At 45.1% G+C, this 14825-nt stretch overlaps 1 protein-coding gene across 5 annotated transcripts in view; it reads right to left on the bottom strand.

The window, feature by feature from the left end:
- The window catches only part of tns1b (tensin 1b), a 171184-nt gene that overhangs the window by 133092 nt on the left and 23267 nt on the right, over positions 1-14825 (bottom strand). The gene's annotated exons all lie outside the window — the stretch shown is intronic.

A 14825-nucleotide genomic window follows, 5' to 3' on the forward strand; every position in this document is an offset into this window, starting at 1 on the left:
TCGTTCATGAATGCCTGATGTGTGTTTTGAATGTAAGATACATATAAAATGTAGAAAAATCATATAAAATGGTATAAAATGTTACCCTTCATTTGCCAATAACAACAAAACCAGGCTTCCTTAAATTATAAACATTCAGGCTTTCACATTTACCAGACTTGCAAGTAGGTTGGCTAGCTTGGATGCTTGTTAGCAACTAGGCTACATCCAAGTCTGTCCACTCTAATTTATTTTTACTGCTACCCTGTCTGTTATTACCAAAAGCATGACTCAACTCAGAATCAAAATAAGATCACTGGTGTTATTTACAGATGTACTTTAATGTACATATCGTTCCTCAATCCTGATTTTTTGTTTTGTGTGGCAATAAACAGAAAATGTGACCATGAGAGCTTACTGGGTCACAGCAGATCCATAGCCTACTGTACTACTAGCGACGCAACACCTATGTACATAGCACAGATTACCCTGGATATACTTGAACCAGCAGTCAGAAATACTGCTATATTCAAGAGCAGAAAATGAGGATAATGTGCAAAATGGTCACAAGAATCAAGAAGAGGCAAGAGAAAAAGGGAAAAAAGAAAAATAATCAAGAGGTGCATCAGCTTCCTTATCAAGGGCATTAAGAGGCTATCTAGGTATTCATTTGTAGACTCCACAAATACAGAGAGGTTAAGAATCTCAATTGGTGATGAATCAAGGCCTTTCACTGAGTAAACCCTTATTACAACATACTAATGGATAAGCTGATGATTGATGCCAATATTTATCCAGTAGTGATTTTGCACTCCGTCCTCTCCTGGCACTTGGGTCTGGGCACAAGGCCTTGTCTCCATTTTATTTGTTTTTCCTTCAGCTGACTGGAATGTGTCTGTGTGTGTCGCATTTCATTTATTAGTCCCAAGGACATTAGTTAAATGAGAAGAAAAGTGCTTTGTTCTCCCCAATGATAAGTACAGGCCAGAAACAGCATGCCATGCCATCAACATGCCAATACAGAGAGATTGATTTTAGGGCAAAAAGAGAAGTGCCTGCTACCATCACATTCTGCTTGCAATCTTTCTCTCTGCTGCAGGGAGACAGGCAGCCTCTTTGTTAATTATCGTAAGTGCATGGAGCTATGTCTGTGTGTGTAAGAGAGAGAGAGAGACAGATAGACAGAGAGGGTGGGGGATAGAGTATGTGCACACTGCACACATGAGTATAAGCATTTGTGTGTCTTCTGGTAAAAATACCTGTGGTATCTCACAGACATAAAATGCAGGGGAAAATGTTCCACTTATCTATACCTTGTGTTTGTGTGTTCTGCCATTATAACAACCCTCGCGGTTATGAATGAAATTTAGCTTGGCGAACAGGACACCATGCCAAGAAATGTCCCAGGCCGATCCCAGGCTCAGTTTCACTCAAATTGCCTTGGCTTATTTGGACAGGGATCAAGGATGAAAGAGCCCCAGTGTCTTAGATCATCTTTGGCCTGTGCTGCAATAACCATGGAGAAATATTCCTGGAGACTTTATTTGTGCTTCACGGACTCTTCTCATGAATGTCAATGAATGAGCTCGGAGGTATGGATAGCAGCGGATGTTATTTCTGTATATATAATGCTGCTTGTTCTAAAAGCAAGGAGGTCACATTGAGGAATTTAAATCAGTATTGCAGTATTTAATAAAAATATGTGTGTATGACCACAGACATACATGTGTGTGTGTGTGTTTGTGTGTGTGTGTGTGTGTGTGTGTGTGTGTGTGTGTCAGTGTTTGCTTGGCTGAATACCAACTTCTGGTTACTAACACTTTAAGCCAAACTTTCGGGTTTCATGATGAGTGCCATGTCAGGCAATGTCTGCTGTATTGTACTAATGCCCATGAGCGAGTCTGACACCATTATCAGTGTCTTGCCTGCATACTATACAGCATCTCATCCATGCCTATCTGCACTATGCACCAAGAGATTATTTTCCAGTTTAGCCCTAAGATACAATTGCATTCATTACTCCCTTGAAAAGTTTGGATGTTGAATAGCACATGCATGACCATGACACCAAACCCTTAAGAGGTTTATCCAGGCGTTGGCTTGGATCTTGATCCACTTGCATCCACCCCATCCCCAGAACTCCCCTCCAGGCCAGTGTGTCTTCAGGCCTGGTGATAACCATAATTCCTTACAGAGTTGGTGCCGGTGGCATGCCAGTGGAGGCTTAGAGTGGAGAGGCAAACAGAGATGTTGAACCAAACCCTGGAGCTAATGCTGAACCGCCAGTGAACTTGGCACCGCCTCTCCTTCCCAAGACACAAAGGGCGAGCTCATAGCCAGGGACACTGGCAGAAGACAGCAGCTCCAATAGAGAGAAAAGGGGATGAAATGGAGGGCAGAGGAGGACAGAGAAACCCCCAGAATACACTTTCCAATTCAACACTATTAGGTTTCTATCACAAGTCATCAGCAAAAACAGGGATAAACAAATCAAATAAAAAAAAAAATAAGAAGAGAAAGACATAGAGAAAGATGCACAAAATTCACTTTGAAATGAAGTAAAACTGACTTTCTGACAAAAGCATCCAATAACACAAAAAATACTATGTGATTATCTTGGAACGCATAAATGCCCTGAAATCCTTGCTTCAAACGCTGAAATGTCATACTGGATGGCACTTATTATGACCGCCGCGCCGCGAAAATTTCCGGCCAAATTTCCGTCAAGGATTCCCGGGACACTGAAAGACCGGGGTACACGAAACTTGGTGGGCATGTAACCCCACATGGATAGCGTGGAACCATCGTTTCTCGTTTTGATCTGTAGCCCCCCCGACTGGACTGGACCCCCTGAAAGGAGGGTAGGGCAGACACAGTTTTCTGTGAATATCTCGAGAACCGTAGAGTTTAGGAGGACCACCTTTTTTTTGTATGTTGATCTCAAGGGGCCATGTCAACCCATTCCATAACCACTCATTTCATGTATAGCGCCACCTAGTTAAACACAAAAAAGTAAAAATGAGGTGTTGTAATGGCAGGTATCTGTGACCTAACAAAGTCAAAACTGCACGAAATTGGAAGTGTAGGATCATTATGACACCCTCTGAAAGCACGCCAAGTTTCGTGGAATTCCGTTCATGGGGGGCCACACAATAAATTCATTTATGTTACTATACACCAACTGGCCTGTAGGTGGCCGGAGACAGTTTTCTGTGAATATCTCGAGGGCCTAGAAGTTTAGTTAGTCTTAAGGGGCCATGTCAACCCATCCCAATACCATTTTTTTCATGTATAGCGCCACCTAGTTAAAAAATAAAAAGCAAAAAATTAGGTGTTTTCATCACAATATCTCTGGCTGACATGGTCAAAAATGCACGAAATTGAAAGTGTAGGATCATTATGACACCCTCCGAATGCATGCCAAGTTTCGTGAACTTTTGTTCATGGGGGGCCTTACAATAAAATAATTTATGTGTACATTTAGTGACCGTACACCAACAGAGTTTTCTGTGAATATCTTGAGAACCGTAAGGCCTAGGATGACCATTTTTTTGCGTATGTTTGCCTCCAGGGGTCATGTTAACCCATTCCATATGCACACATGTGCATAAACAGATACACACGCACACACATACATTTACAGTAATCATATGTATGGCACATACTCACACAGTAGACATATGTACGCATGCATGCACATGCACATGCACACACACAGGCACATACACAGGCACAGGCACACACACACACACACACACACACACACCCACACACATAAACATAAACATATACACACAGACATGCACACAATTCAAGAATTTCTCAGAATTATGAACAGGCAAGATGGGGGTGGGGTTGTATAAAATGAATTTTACATGTGAAATCTATGAACTAATCATGTTTTGGTACTTGTTGTCTAGCAGATACCAGTGAGAATTGAGTGTGCATAATGCAATTTAGTGAGACAGTTAGAATCATATATGCCTTTCAGCGTGATTTATTTTTGTGGAAAAAATGTGCTGGACTGGGCGGCGGTCATATTTTGTACCGCTCTGCGGTACATCTAGTTTAGTCATCTTCAATACAAAACACAGAGTGGTCAGAGGCAGTCAGTCAAGTAAGAAGGTGGTGGAGGTCAGAACACTGCATTAGCCTCACACAGCTACAGTACCATCACAATTGGCCAAAGAGCCAAACCGAGCTACTATTCCCTTCACTCACTCACCCAGTTGCTCACGAATGCCGTAAAAACACACTGTCAGCTCTCTGGGCTGTTTTACTGCTTGCCATATTTCATTTCTTACATCGCTGTGGGATACCAAGGTAACCCTGAAATCAATAAAACAGAACTGAGTTTGTAAAAGGGGGAAATGTGCCATGACAGCCGTGCATAAGGACATTGATGAATTCATACTATAAAGCCATTTAACCTGCTGTGTAACCGAAATATTTTCGCATTCCATGTCAATTCCATTCCATTCCAAAAGAAGTCAGGGAGAAATATTGACAGCACATATCTCAATCTCTGTGGGAAATCTGACCAAAAAAGTTTGCATTTGTCATAAATCCATACAAAAAATAAAAGACTTGTGCATTAGTTTAAAAATTATGATTGAATAAACTGATAAACAATGACTTAAATGATAATAAAGACAATTTCTGGTCAGCCATAACAAAGCATCACCACAAAACCCACCTCGGTTTTTCATCCCAGCATGCCTCTCCAAACAGAACCTACACTACATACACCTCTCCTCTCCAGAATGAGGGGAATATTATACACATACACCTCTCCTTTCCAGAAGGAGGGGAATATTATACACATACACCTCTCCCCTCCAGAAGGAGGGGAATAGTATACACATACACCTCTCCTTTCCAGAAGGAGGTATAAGGAGGTGTATGTGGACTCCAGGGGTGCTGACTTACCTTTTCACTTCTGAAAAACCTGATAGGGAAGAAGCAGAAGAACAGGAACTTCCCCCAGTTGATGAGAGCAGCCAGGCACCAATTCAGACGGGCCATGGCTGCTTTCCTCCGACCTCTCCCTCTCTCTTTCTCTCTGTTCTCTCTATCTCTCACTCTCTCTCTTTTCCTATCTTCTCTCAGCTATCCCAACAGCCAATGTCGACGTGCTGTGGACGTTCCACTGGCAGACCCTCCCGATCTCAGAACCAGGTTTCAGGCCCCGCATCTGAGCCCTAAATCCGTCACAGCGATCCAGCCCGCTCTCGGAGCAGAGGATGGAGCATCATCTCGGAGAGTGGTACATCCAGAGTCTGGAGGGCTGTGATGGGACGACGTGCCTGCTGCCAGCATACTCCCCCCCCCAACCACACACACACACTCTCCGCTCTCCACTCAGGGTCTCTAAGCTCCTAGTCTGGGGATGCTGCACCACTCTCCCTACATGGGAGCAGGAGGAGGAGGAGGGGAAGAGGAGGAGGAGGAGGAGGGGGGGAAGAGAGCGAAAGAGGGTTGGAGGGAGGGGCGGGGAGGGTGCAGGAGACAACACAATTAACGTCCCGTATATTGAAATGGACGTGCAGATGGTTAGAAAGAAAAAAAATGAAAAGCATAAAAAAAAAATCTAAAAGAATATTTGTTGTGAGCAACGTCAGCAACCTGCTGCACTCCCAAGATGAGCATGGCGGAAGAGCGACCAAGAGGAGTCAGTACTGAGGACGATGTGGGTACATCCTGCCTCTCAACCTTGACTGAGACTCAATCAAGGAGTAAATACACTCCGAACCCACTGAAAGCCCTCTCCAACACAAAGCCGTCTACATAGCTTTTGGTAACCCTTACCCCAGACACAGTAATATCCATAACAAAAAGCAGCTAAAATGAAATTCGGGCAAGGGAAAAAAAAATAAAAAATGACGTCTCTGACATCTCCACTTGGGAGTGGAGCGTAATGAAGATGGACAGTCCGTTAGCCAATCATAATTTGGCTCTGCGGTGACACACGTCCTCCGTTCCCCTTGGGGAACTCTCTGCCTGTCTCAGTAAAACCTTCATTTAGACTAAGGGACTGTGCAATTAGCCCGGACAGATATTGACCAACTCATTATGCTGCCTTCCAAAGTGGGTGGGTTGGGGAATAGTGATTGAAAGGCAGAGTCTGTGGGTGCGGCCAGCCCAACCCAGATCTCTGATTGCACTGTGATTTATGGACAAGGCTCTTGCTGGTGGTATTAATCTACGGAGACTTTACAAGACAAAAACAAACATGTAAAAGCGTATCAGGGAAACTTGAGATAACCCCCCTTCACTGCAGTGGAAGGAGAGATGGTGGATTAGAATTGCAAATGAAGTCTTGCTGCTGACAGATCCCAAGACGTGTTCTGTTGATTTATAGTGATTCATTCATTTAATTCGAGCTGAACAACAAAACAACCTGGTGCGTGGGCTGCACCTACAAATTATTGCTTCACATGAAAAGACTTCCTGCTTACAGACCATCCATACATTTCTATTGTCAAATGATGTAATACTGTTTGTGTAAATATTGCAAAACATATTAAACTGATTAAAAGAAACATCAATTAAATATATCACAATTCTTATTAAACATGAATGGCAATGACTCACAATACCAAGTGGATATCAACATCAAATTGTTTATAATGAGTTGAGTGACAACTGGTTTAAAGCTGATAGCACCATCAGTCATCAGCATCACAAATAAATTTCATTAACCCATTCACTAAGCACACTGATCACATTACCCGCCGTTCGTCTGCTGCTTAGTGATACAACTCGCACCTGTGCTCTCACAGCATGAGTCATCTCGGTGCTTAAAATGCTTCAGTCAATCTGGTTACAACAAGTCATTGTCAGAGGGTATGACTAGCCTCTACCTGCCTTCCCAATTCAGGCCTTCCAAGTCTTTAACAGAGATGCGTTTTAATCCACATACAGGCTAGCCTTGCTGAAGCTAGCCACCAAAAGCCTCTGAAGTGACAAAGGTGTATTATATGTGCACGGAGCCATCTGGCTGGAGGGGACAGTGGAGACAGAGAGACTGTGGCTCCATGCCACTACCAGGGTCAGCACTCCAAAGAGACCTCTGAACACGCCACAGAGGCCAGATCGAGTGCCAGACTAAGACCCCCAACGGCGTGATTTGTGGCGTGAGGATGTTTCGAACAGAATAGTGAAAGATGTACTACTCTAAAGAGCTCTTTAAAGCTGCACAGCATTAAGTCTTACTTCAGCTCGATTTCAGAGAGCTCCCTGCAGGCTCGTAACCTTAAGTCCGCCAAAAAGTGTGCGTCAGCTGCAGTGTGTGTGTGAAAACATATACCCTGGGAGCCGTGAGGAGGCTGGTGAGCCGCACGCCTGTCCGTCATAAAAGCTGCACAGGATACGGCCGTTTGCACTTCATGAGCAGGAAGTGAGCGGAGAGCACTGAGCAGTTAAAAAACGGAGAAGTCAATGTGCGGCAGGCGGGCGAGATAACCCCCGGTTAGGGTGGATCTCCGCCTCATCCTGTTTTCCTGGCCTGCAGTGGGTTTTGAGGAACAGGCCATGGGCCCAGCCGATGGAGAGAGAAAGAGAAAGAGAGAGAGAGAGAGAGAGAGAGAGAGAGAGAGAGAATGAGGGAGAGAGAGAGAAGAGGCTATCACCAGTGATGGCATCAGTGATGGGTAGGAATTTACACAACTGATAAAGGAGACAGAGATAGATAACCTGACGGGAGGCCTCAAAGTGCACCGTGTAACAAAAATGCAAACGCTATCAAATGACTGGAATGCAAAACGGCTGTAGTCTTTGATAGACATATCACACAGAGCTCAACTCAAACAACAACACATACACAAAGGATGACTGAGACAGAGAGGAAAAAGCCTAGAAGACACAGAGACAGAGAAAGGGCCAGAGAGAGAGATCGACAGATAGACAGATAGACAGATAGACAGATAGAGAGAAAGAGAGAGAGAGAGCGATAGAGAGAAAGAGAGAGAATGTCTGGGAGACAGTGAGAGAGAGAGAGAGAGAGAAGCAGGGAGGGGGGGGGGGGTTCTGGCAGACTGTCAGGCAGTGAAAGCACAGGCTTCCTGCGCTCCTGGAAGAATAAACAAAGCGTTTTCATCCCATTCTCTCCGCCGGCTCAGGTGCTCCTGGCCTGTTCTGGGAAATCACGGGAGAGGCTTAGTCATTGTCCCAGGCTCATTGTTTCTCACATAACGGTTTAGGGGGAGGGAGGTGATGGGGGGGGGGGGGGTAGTGGAGAGATATGCTCGTGTTTTTAGAGGGGGCCAGCATAAGCAACTGCAGCTGGTGGTCAAATCAGCACACTAAGCTGGCTGTTCTAAAGTCATGGCCGTCTGCCCTTAAAAAAGTGGCTACCACACCCGAGGCGCTCTATTTCGGCCTAAACGAGCCCAGCCCGGTCAGTGTGCTTTCGGACACTTGATAACAGGATATGGGGTGCAAACTCAAGGTCGCGCTGCATGTTTTGAGCTAAGCTGGCTGAAATTCACACCTCTGACCAAAACGAAGCCAGCTGTTTTGTTCATTTGAGGGTGTGGGTGCTCCTCTTGGTGTCCTGGAGGAGACTTTGCTGTCCTTCCTAAGAAAGTTTAGCTGTCAAACAAAATAGCATCATGATCGCTGAAATTTGGACAACTGTTCTTTTAATTATAATCGACCCACTCGATTCAGTGTGCTATTTAATGTGCTGCGGTTGAGCTGCCTCAGCATTCTCCAATAGGGAATGTGAATGCAGCTGTGCTTTGTGAGATGAGATTTGCTGGGCTTGGACTTGTGTGTTTGAGTGTGTGTGTTTGTGTGTGTGTGTGTGTGTGTGTGTGTGTGTGTGTGTGTGTGTGTGTGTGTGTGTGTGTGTGTGTGTGTCTTTGTGTTTGTGTTTGTGTTTGTGTGTGTGTGTGTGTGTGTGTGTGTGTGTGTGCTAATATGAGTGTGCATGAGTGTGTCTATCTCCATCTGTCTGAGCCCAGTAACAGCAGGTTTCCCTTAGATACCAAACCGACCCGCAAACCACGGCTCAGCACTGGACTAGCTGACGCGTCCGCTCGAGGAAACAGGCGATGGAAACCTTGCTGCAGCCCAACTTTCCCAGGCCATTTTTTTCTGTGCACACAGCAACCGCAGTTCAGTTCATTCTTTTTAACAAGAGTGATAAAGCGGGCCTCAGAGACCTTATTGTCTGCTGTAATTCATGTGTCAATACAAGCGTGCAGGGGTTTGGCTGGAGTCCGATGACATCATGCACTCTTGACGTGCACTTTAGCTGGTTAAGCACCCCCATATGGTTATGCAAGGCAGAGATGGAAAGCATTTCACTTTTACAGGCCCTTCAGTGCCAGAGATGAAGCTCAGTTTTCATGCAGCAGAAAAAAAAGGCGGCCGATATAAAACTCGAGCAGTCAGGCTGCATGCACGTGCACACCCTGGCCAACACCGCCCTCTAACAGCGTCCACTTACAAATGAAGACACGATGCAGAGGCCTTGATTACAGCGCTGATGATTCATGGATCCAATTAGCCTCTCCACTCTTGGCCATTGATCCCCAAGGCCATTTGGCCAATTAAAACACTTACAAATGTTAATAGTAAGCAGGAATGCAGGAGATTGAATGGAGATAACAATAATCAATTCCAATCTCTACAGATATACACTAGAGGCCACAAAAGAGAGCTAGCAGAATGGAATGGAACACACATTTCCATAAAGCCATAGCCCTGTGCATGTAGCATAAGCTGTTCTCCATAAAGCCATAGCCCTGTGCATGTAGCATAAGCTGTTCTCCATAAAGCCATAGCCCTGTGCATGTAGCATAAGCTGTTCTCCATAAAGCCATAGCCCTGTGCATGTAGCATAAGCTGTTCTCCATAAAGCCATAGCCCTGTGCATGTAGCATAAGCTGTTCTCCATAAAGCCATAGCCCTGTGCATGTAGCATAAGCTGTTCTCCATAAAGCCATAGCCCTGTGCATGTAGCATAAGCTGCTCTCCATAAAGCCATAGCCCTGTGCATGTAGCATAAGCTGTTCTCCATAAAGCCATAGCCCTGTGCATGTAGCATAAGCTGTTCTCCATAAAGCTTACCAGAAAAAGTCCAAGACATGTGGGCATCTCACATGAGCTCAGTGGCAATCTGACAGCAACTAACCTCACCAAAGCCCTGAGGGATAACACCTGCCTGCCTTTGAAATGACAAGTCCTTCATAGGAATGTCACTATGTAAAGAGAAAACCTGTAAACAACCCTGAACCTAGGATCCTCCTGATCCCAATGCAAACATGAACTCTGAAAAGAATAGCTTCAGTGGCCCATCATATATGACATTTCTGAAGTGATCATGTTTAGGTTTACAAAGTCAAACAGACCACCTGATAGAACCCTGAGGATTGTGTGTTGCTGGTACACTCCATCATCACGCCGGCCGATAGGGATAGAGGGATCAGGGGTGTTGGGCGACCCAGAGGACAGGAAGGGAGGATGGGCCTCTGGATTAGCACAAGTAGCCGGGCCTGCGCTGGGCTGTGAATGCAGCTCTAATTGGCCCTCTATTGTCCCCAAATGGAGGAGTCCTGTGTGGCCTGGAGAGAGACTAGACAAAGCCCAGAGAAGAGAAAGGAAAGAGGGGGAACAGAGCGAGAGAGAGAGGGAGAGAACGGGTGGCAAGAAAAAAAAAAAAGAATATCCTCTCTAGTCTCCACCTTCCACTCCCTCCACCCGGGATCTCCAGGCCATTCTGCTGTGCCATGGAGGGCCTCTTCCCCTCTCCAGCTGAAGGGCCCTCACCGAAACTGGTCGGTGAATGGACCTCTGTCAGGCGGGCTGTGGGAAACATCGAGGCCCGCTGGGGGTCGTGCCATCCCACCCTCCCCGAATATCCGCACAGCCAGCCAGTGTACATCTCCGTGGAGCACCATACGGCAGACAAGCAGGGGTTTAACACCACCATCTGCCCCCACTACCAGCCCTCCTCTAGCACCACGACCACCCTTTTATTCACATACACAGAGAGAGAGAGAGAGAGAAAGAGAGAGATGCACACACACACACTCACCCCCCAAAAATACTGTCCCTTTATATGGCAAGTGATCCTTAAATTCCAGCGCGCTTGCGGGAAGCCTTTAATTAACTGCTGCACATTTCAGCTTGTGCTCCAAACAGTGTTAGCAGTGTTTGCGGTGCACGGGGTCAAACACACTCCACTCTAGGACTGGCAGGCCATCACCTGCTGCTTAATGAGTGCTTTCAGGGCTAGGCTCTCCCTGGCTCAGAGAAAGGTCTGAACTGATGAAAAGGCAATCAGGGGAGGAGAGGGGGCCGGTGAACGCTACCTCCTGTCAGACTCAGGCGGTTCCGCTCTGCACTGAGACCTGGGAGAACTTTCTCTCTCTAAGCCCGTAGGAGTTGAATGAGTCCGACGGTGAGTTGAATGTGAGTTATAAGTCATTTTTTTTATATCATGTCACACTGGGAACACAAGCAGAACCTGAGCTGTGCAAAGATCCTTCTTCAGCTGCAAATACAAGTGTTGTGTACTGGCACAGGAGGACCCAGCATTTAGAAGTTTAATGTAATTGTGCTCTGCTTTTTCCATTATTATTTTGGTTGTGCTCTCTTGAGCTCTGGATGCAAAACATCCCTGACTGCTAGAAGCCAGGGGAGTGCTTTATGTAGCAGACACTTAATCCCATTACAGTCCCAAATGGAACTCAGGGACACAGCAGTTAAGCCGGGGGATGGCTCTGCAGGCGCAGGGAAGAGCAAAACCCAAAGAATAAATGTCAAGTTCCCCTTCCAAATGGGATTTGGGGATGTTTAAACCACTGTGTGGTGATGTCATCAAAACCATAGATAATATAGCCAAGACCAAAAAATGCATTTTTGTATTTATGTAACTAGAAAAATACAGACAGAAAACACTTTTTTCATCCTGACCACATCTATGGATGACGAAACACTTAGCACCAGCTCAGTAATGAGCTACAGTAACTCTACTCTCTCATCTCAGCAGTTTATTCCCATCGAACAACAAAACACAACAGAGGCACAACAGTGCAGAATTCATGTCTCTGAAGGAGCCTGCAGAGATGTTTTGTTTCTGCGTACGTGGACGGGGGCCGTTGTGAAACAACAGCAAGGTCGTGTTGCCTTTACAGATCTATCACCCCAGAGCCATTTCAAAGGTCACTGTTGTGGCTTGCTGCTCAGCAATGCAGTCCAGCGGTCATGCTCAAGAGGAGGTCAGAGTGATCTGGCACTGCGCTTGCCTGACTCCAGCACTGAGTGGTGGGACGTTTACAGAGAGAAGGCCCAAGGAGACATGCTCCACTTGTGTCGCTCTAGAAGAAGATCCCCACATAAAAAGGGCCTCAGCGGGCTAAATGAACCCCCCAAAGAGACTGGCAGTCACTGTGACCAGGAATGCAGGACACGCACGGACACACAAACGCATCAGGAGCCCCCTTAAGCTCCATAGCTGGAGGTCGGAAACAAAACGTTCAAAGCCTCCACCTTTCCAAGTATCTTTCATTAGTTTCTTTGTAATGGTCTGTGGACCTGACCTCTGTCCAGGCAGTAACAATGGCTCATTTCAGCATTAAGCTCTGGTTCTACTCAAGACTGACCATATAGACTAAGTCAATTTCAAAAAATTATTTCAAGATAGAAACATCACTTGGAGGGCCAAAAATAATTATATCAGTTTTACTTTCGTTCAGTTGAAGAAAATGTCTTGCCATCCAGCGTTTGACGTCACTGAGACAGTTAAAAATATTCTCCAAAGAACAAATGCCATCAGTGTTAACAGGCAGGTAAAATTGAGTGTCATCTGCATAGCAGTGATACTGAATGTTATACTTTTTAAAAATTGAGCCAAGGGGTAGCATATAAAGAGAGAATAAAAGAGGGCCCAAAATGGAACCCTGAGGAACACCAAAATTTATAGGGGCAGAGGAAGAGGAGAAATTGCCTAAACTAACTGAAAATGATCTATCACTAAGATAAGAAGAGAACCATTGCAAAACAGAACCCTGGAGACCAACTTCATCCTCCAAGCGTTTTAATAGGATGTTATGTTCGATGGTGTCAAATGCTGCACTCAGATCAAGAAGCACCAAGAGGGCGCAAGATCCAGAATCAACTGCTAAAAGAATGTTGTTTTGGACTTTTAGCCGATTCAGCCAAATCTGGAGGTGAGATTTGAGATTTTATTTTGTCAATTTTATCGATGAAGAAGTTGAGGAACTCACAGATTTCTGTTGAAGGGGCAAGAGTAGATGACGCAGAGGCAGGATTTATAATAGAATTAATGGTATTAAATAAAACTTTTGAGCATTATTGTTGATAAGCTGAGCATAATACTCTACCTTTGCTACCTTAACAGAGTTTTGGTAGATCATTAGAGAATCTCTGAAAAGGTCATAGAAGACCTGAAGCTTCTCTTTTTTCCATTTGCGCTCTGCTTTCCTGCAAGATTTTCTGACAGAACGGGTAGGGGCACTTAACCATGGAGTGGTGATAGTTAAAGAAAACTTTTATTTCCCTTTTTATAAGCAAACAAATGAGATAAGGATAATCCATTTCCCCTTGAAGAAAAATAATGTTCTTTAAAACAAATAGAAAGGCATACATTACCTACTTTCCAATGCCTGATTTGATAAAGGTTATTTGCTAAGGTGGGTGCCATGTGGCATATTAGATGTTGGTGGTCGGAGGTAGGTATAATTGCTTCCTGAGCCCAGCCACTGGCTATCACTCAGGCCCAAAATAGCCGGTCAGGTCAGTCAAGCAGCAGGACTAATGGGTCTTGTGTCCGTGAACACAAACAAAAACACCAGCAAAGAGAGTCAAACAAAGTCAAAGAGAGTGTGTGGATTATCCAACTCCCAGTATTATTACATAATACCCTATAAAATCAGTGAGAGGGAAATATAGTTCCACGATGCATGCTACAAGTGAACAAACCTGGAGGCTGATAAAATTCTAAACTACTATGTATTGTGGTAGAAATGTCATTTAATGAGTTTGGTTTGGCTTTGATTTTGCCTACTTACTAAAATTTACAAGCCAGTCTGCTGGAGGTCTGAATGCAATAGACAGGCACACAGTGCTCCCAGCCTGGTTTAAATGACTGTGTTTTGTTTGAGCATTCAATGAGAAGAGTAGTCATAAATTTAAAGCAACTGGGGCAACAGAACCTTCAGCCTCCCCTGTTAAACATAATTACCAAACCTGAGAAACTTTAATTACCCTTGGTATGCAAGGCAACAAAAGCCAGTCTTTTATCTGTGAATGGACTAAATTTAGCCATTTAAATGGCCATGAAAAATCCTTTCCCTTCAAGCATAAGCCAGTGCTCAGTTTAGGTACCTTGGCAACACCCTGCCACTTTAAGCCACAAGCTTGACCCTGACTCTGGCGGGTCCGTTAGACAAAAGCTGTCAGACTTCACAGGAAATCTGCAGGAGAAGCCCCCCCCCACACACACACACACACACACACCCCTCAGACAGGACGAGATGTAAACAGCGGCCTTTCCAAGGAATTGTTCGGATGAGTCTGATTGACCAGCTGGGGGGGTGAGCGGGGAGAGCGCCACCAGCGTAGCACTTCCCTGACAATCCCTGTGGCGCACCTCGGTCTCTGGCAAGTCAAGACACGGAGCCATCTGACAGGCAGCACCGTCTGCAGCACTTTGTTTCTCTCTTTGTGGATTCTGTTCAGTCACAGTATCTCTCTCAGACACTACAGCAGGCTTACAGAGAAGTTACATGTATAAGTATACAGATAAAAGCCAAACAAACTAACAATGTACCAATCATTAGGTGTGGAGCTCCGGTACAATCAGGTACAAAGTG

This window comes from Alosa pseudoharengus, unplaced genomic scaffold (genome assembly GCF_046254945.1).
Source record: "Alosa pseudoharengus isolate Yale_2024_CS ecotype anadromous, Long Island Sound unplaced genomic scaffold, YU_APseudo_1.1 YU_APseudo_1.1_scf_3, whole genome shotgun sequence".
NCBI classification, from domain to species: Eukaryota; Metazoa; Chordata; class Actinopteri; order Clupeiformes; family Clupeidae; genus Alosa; species Alosa pseudoharengus.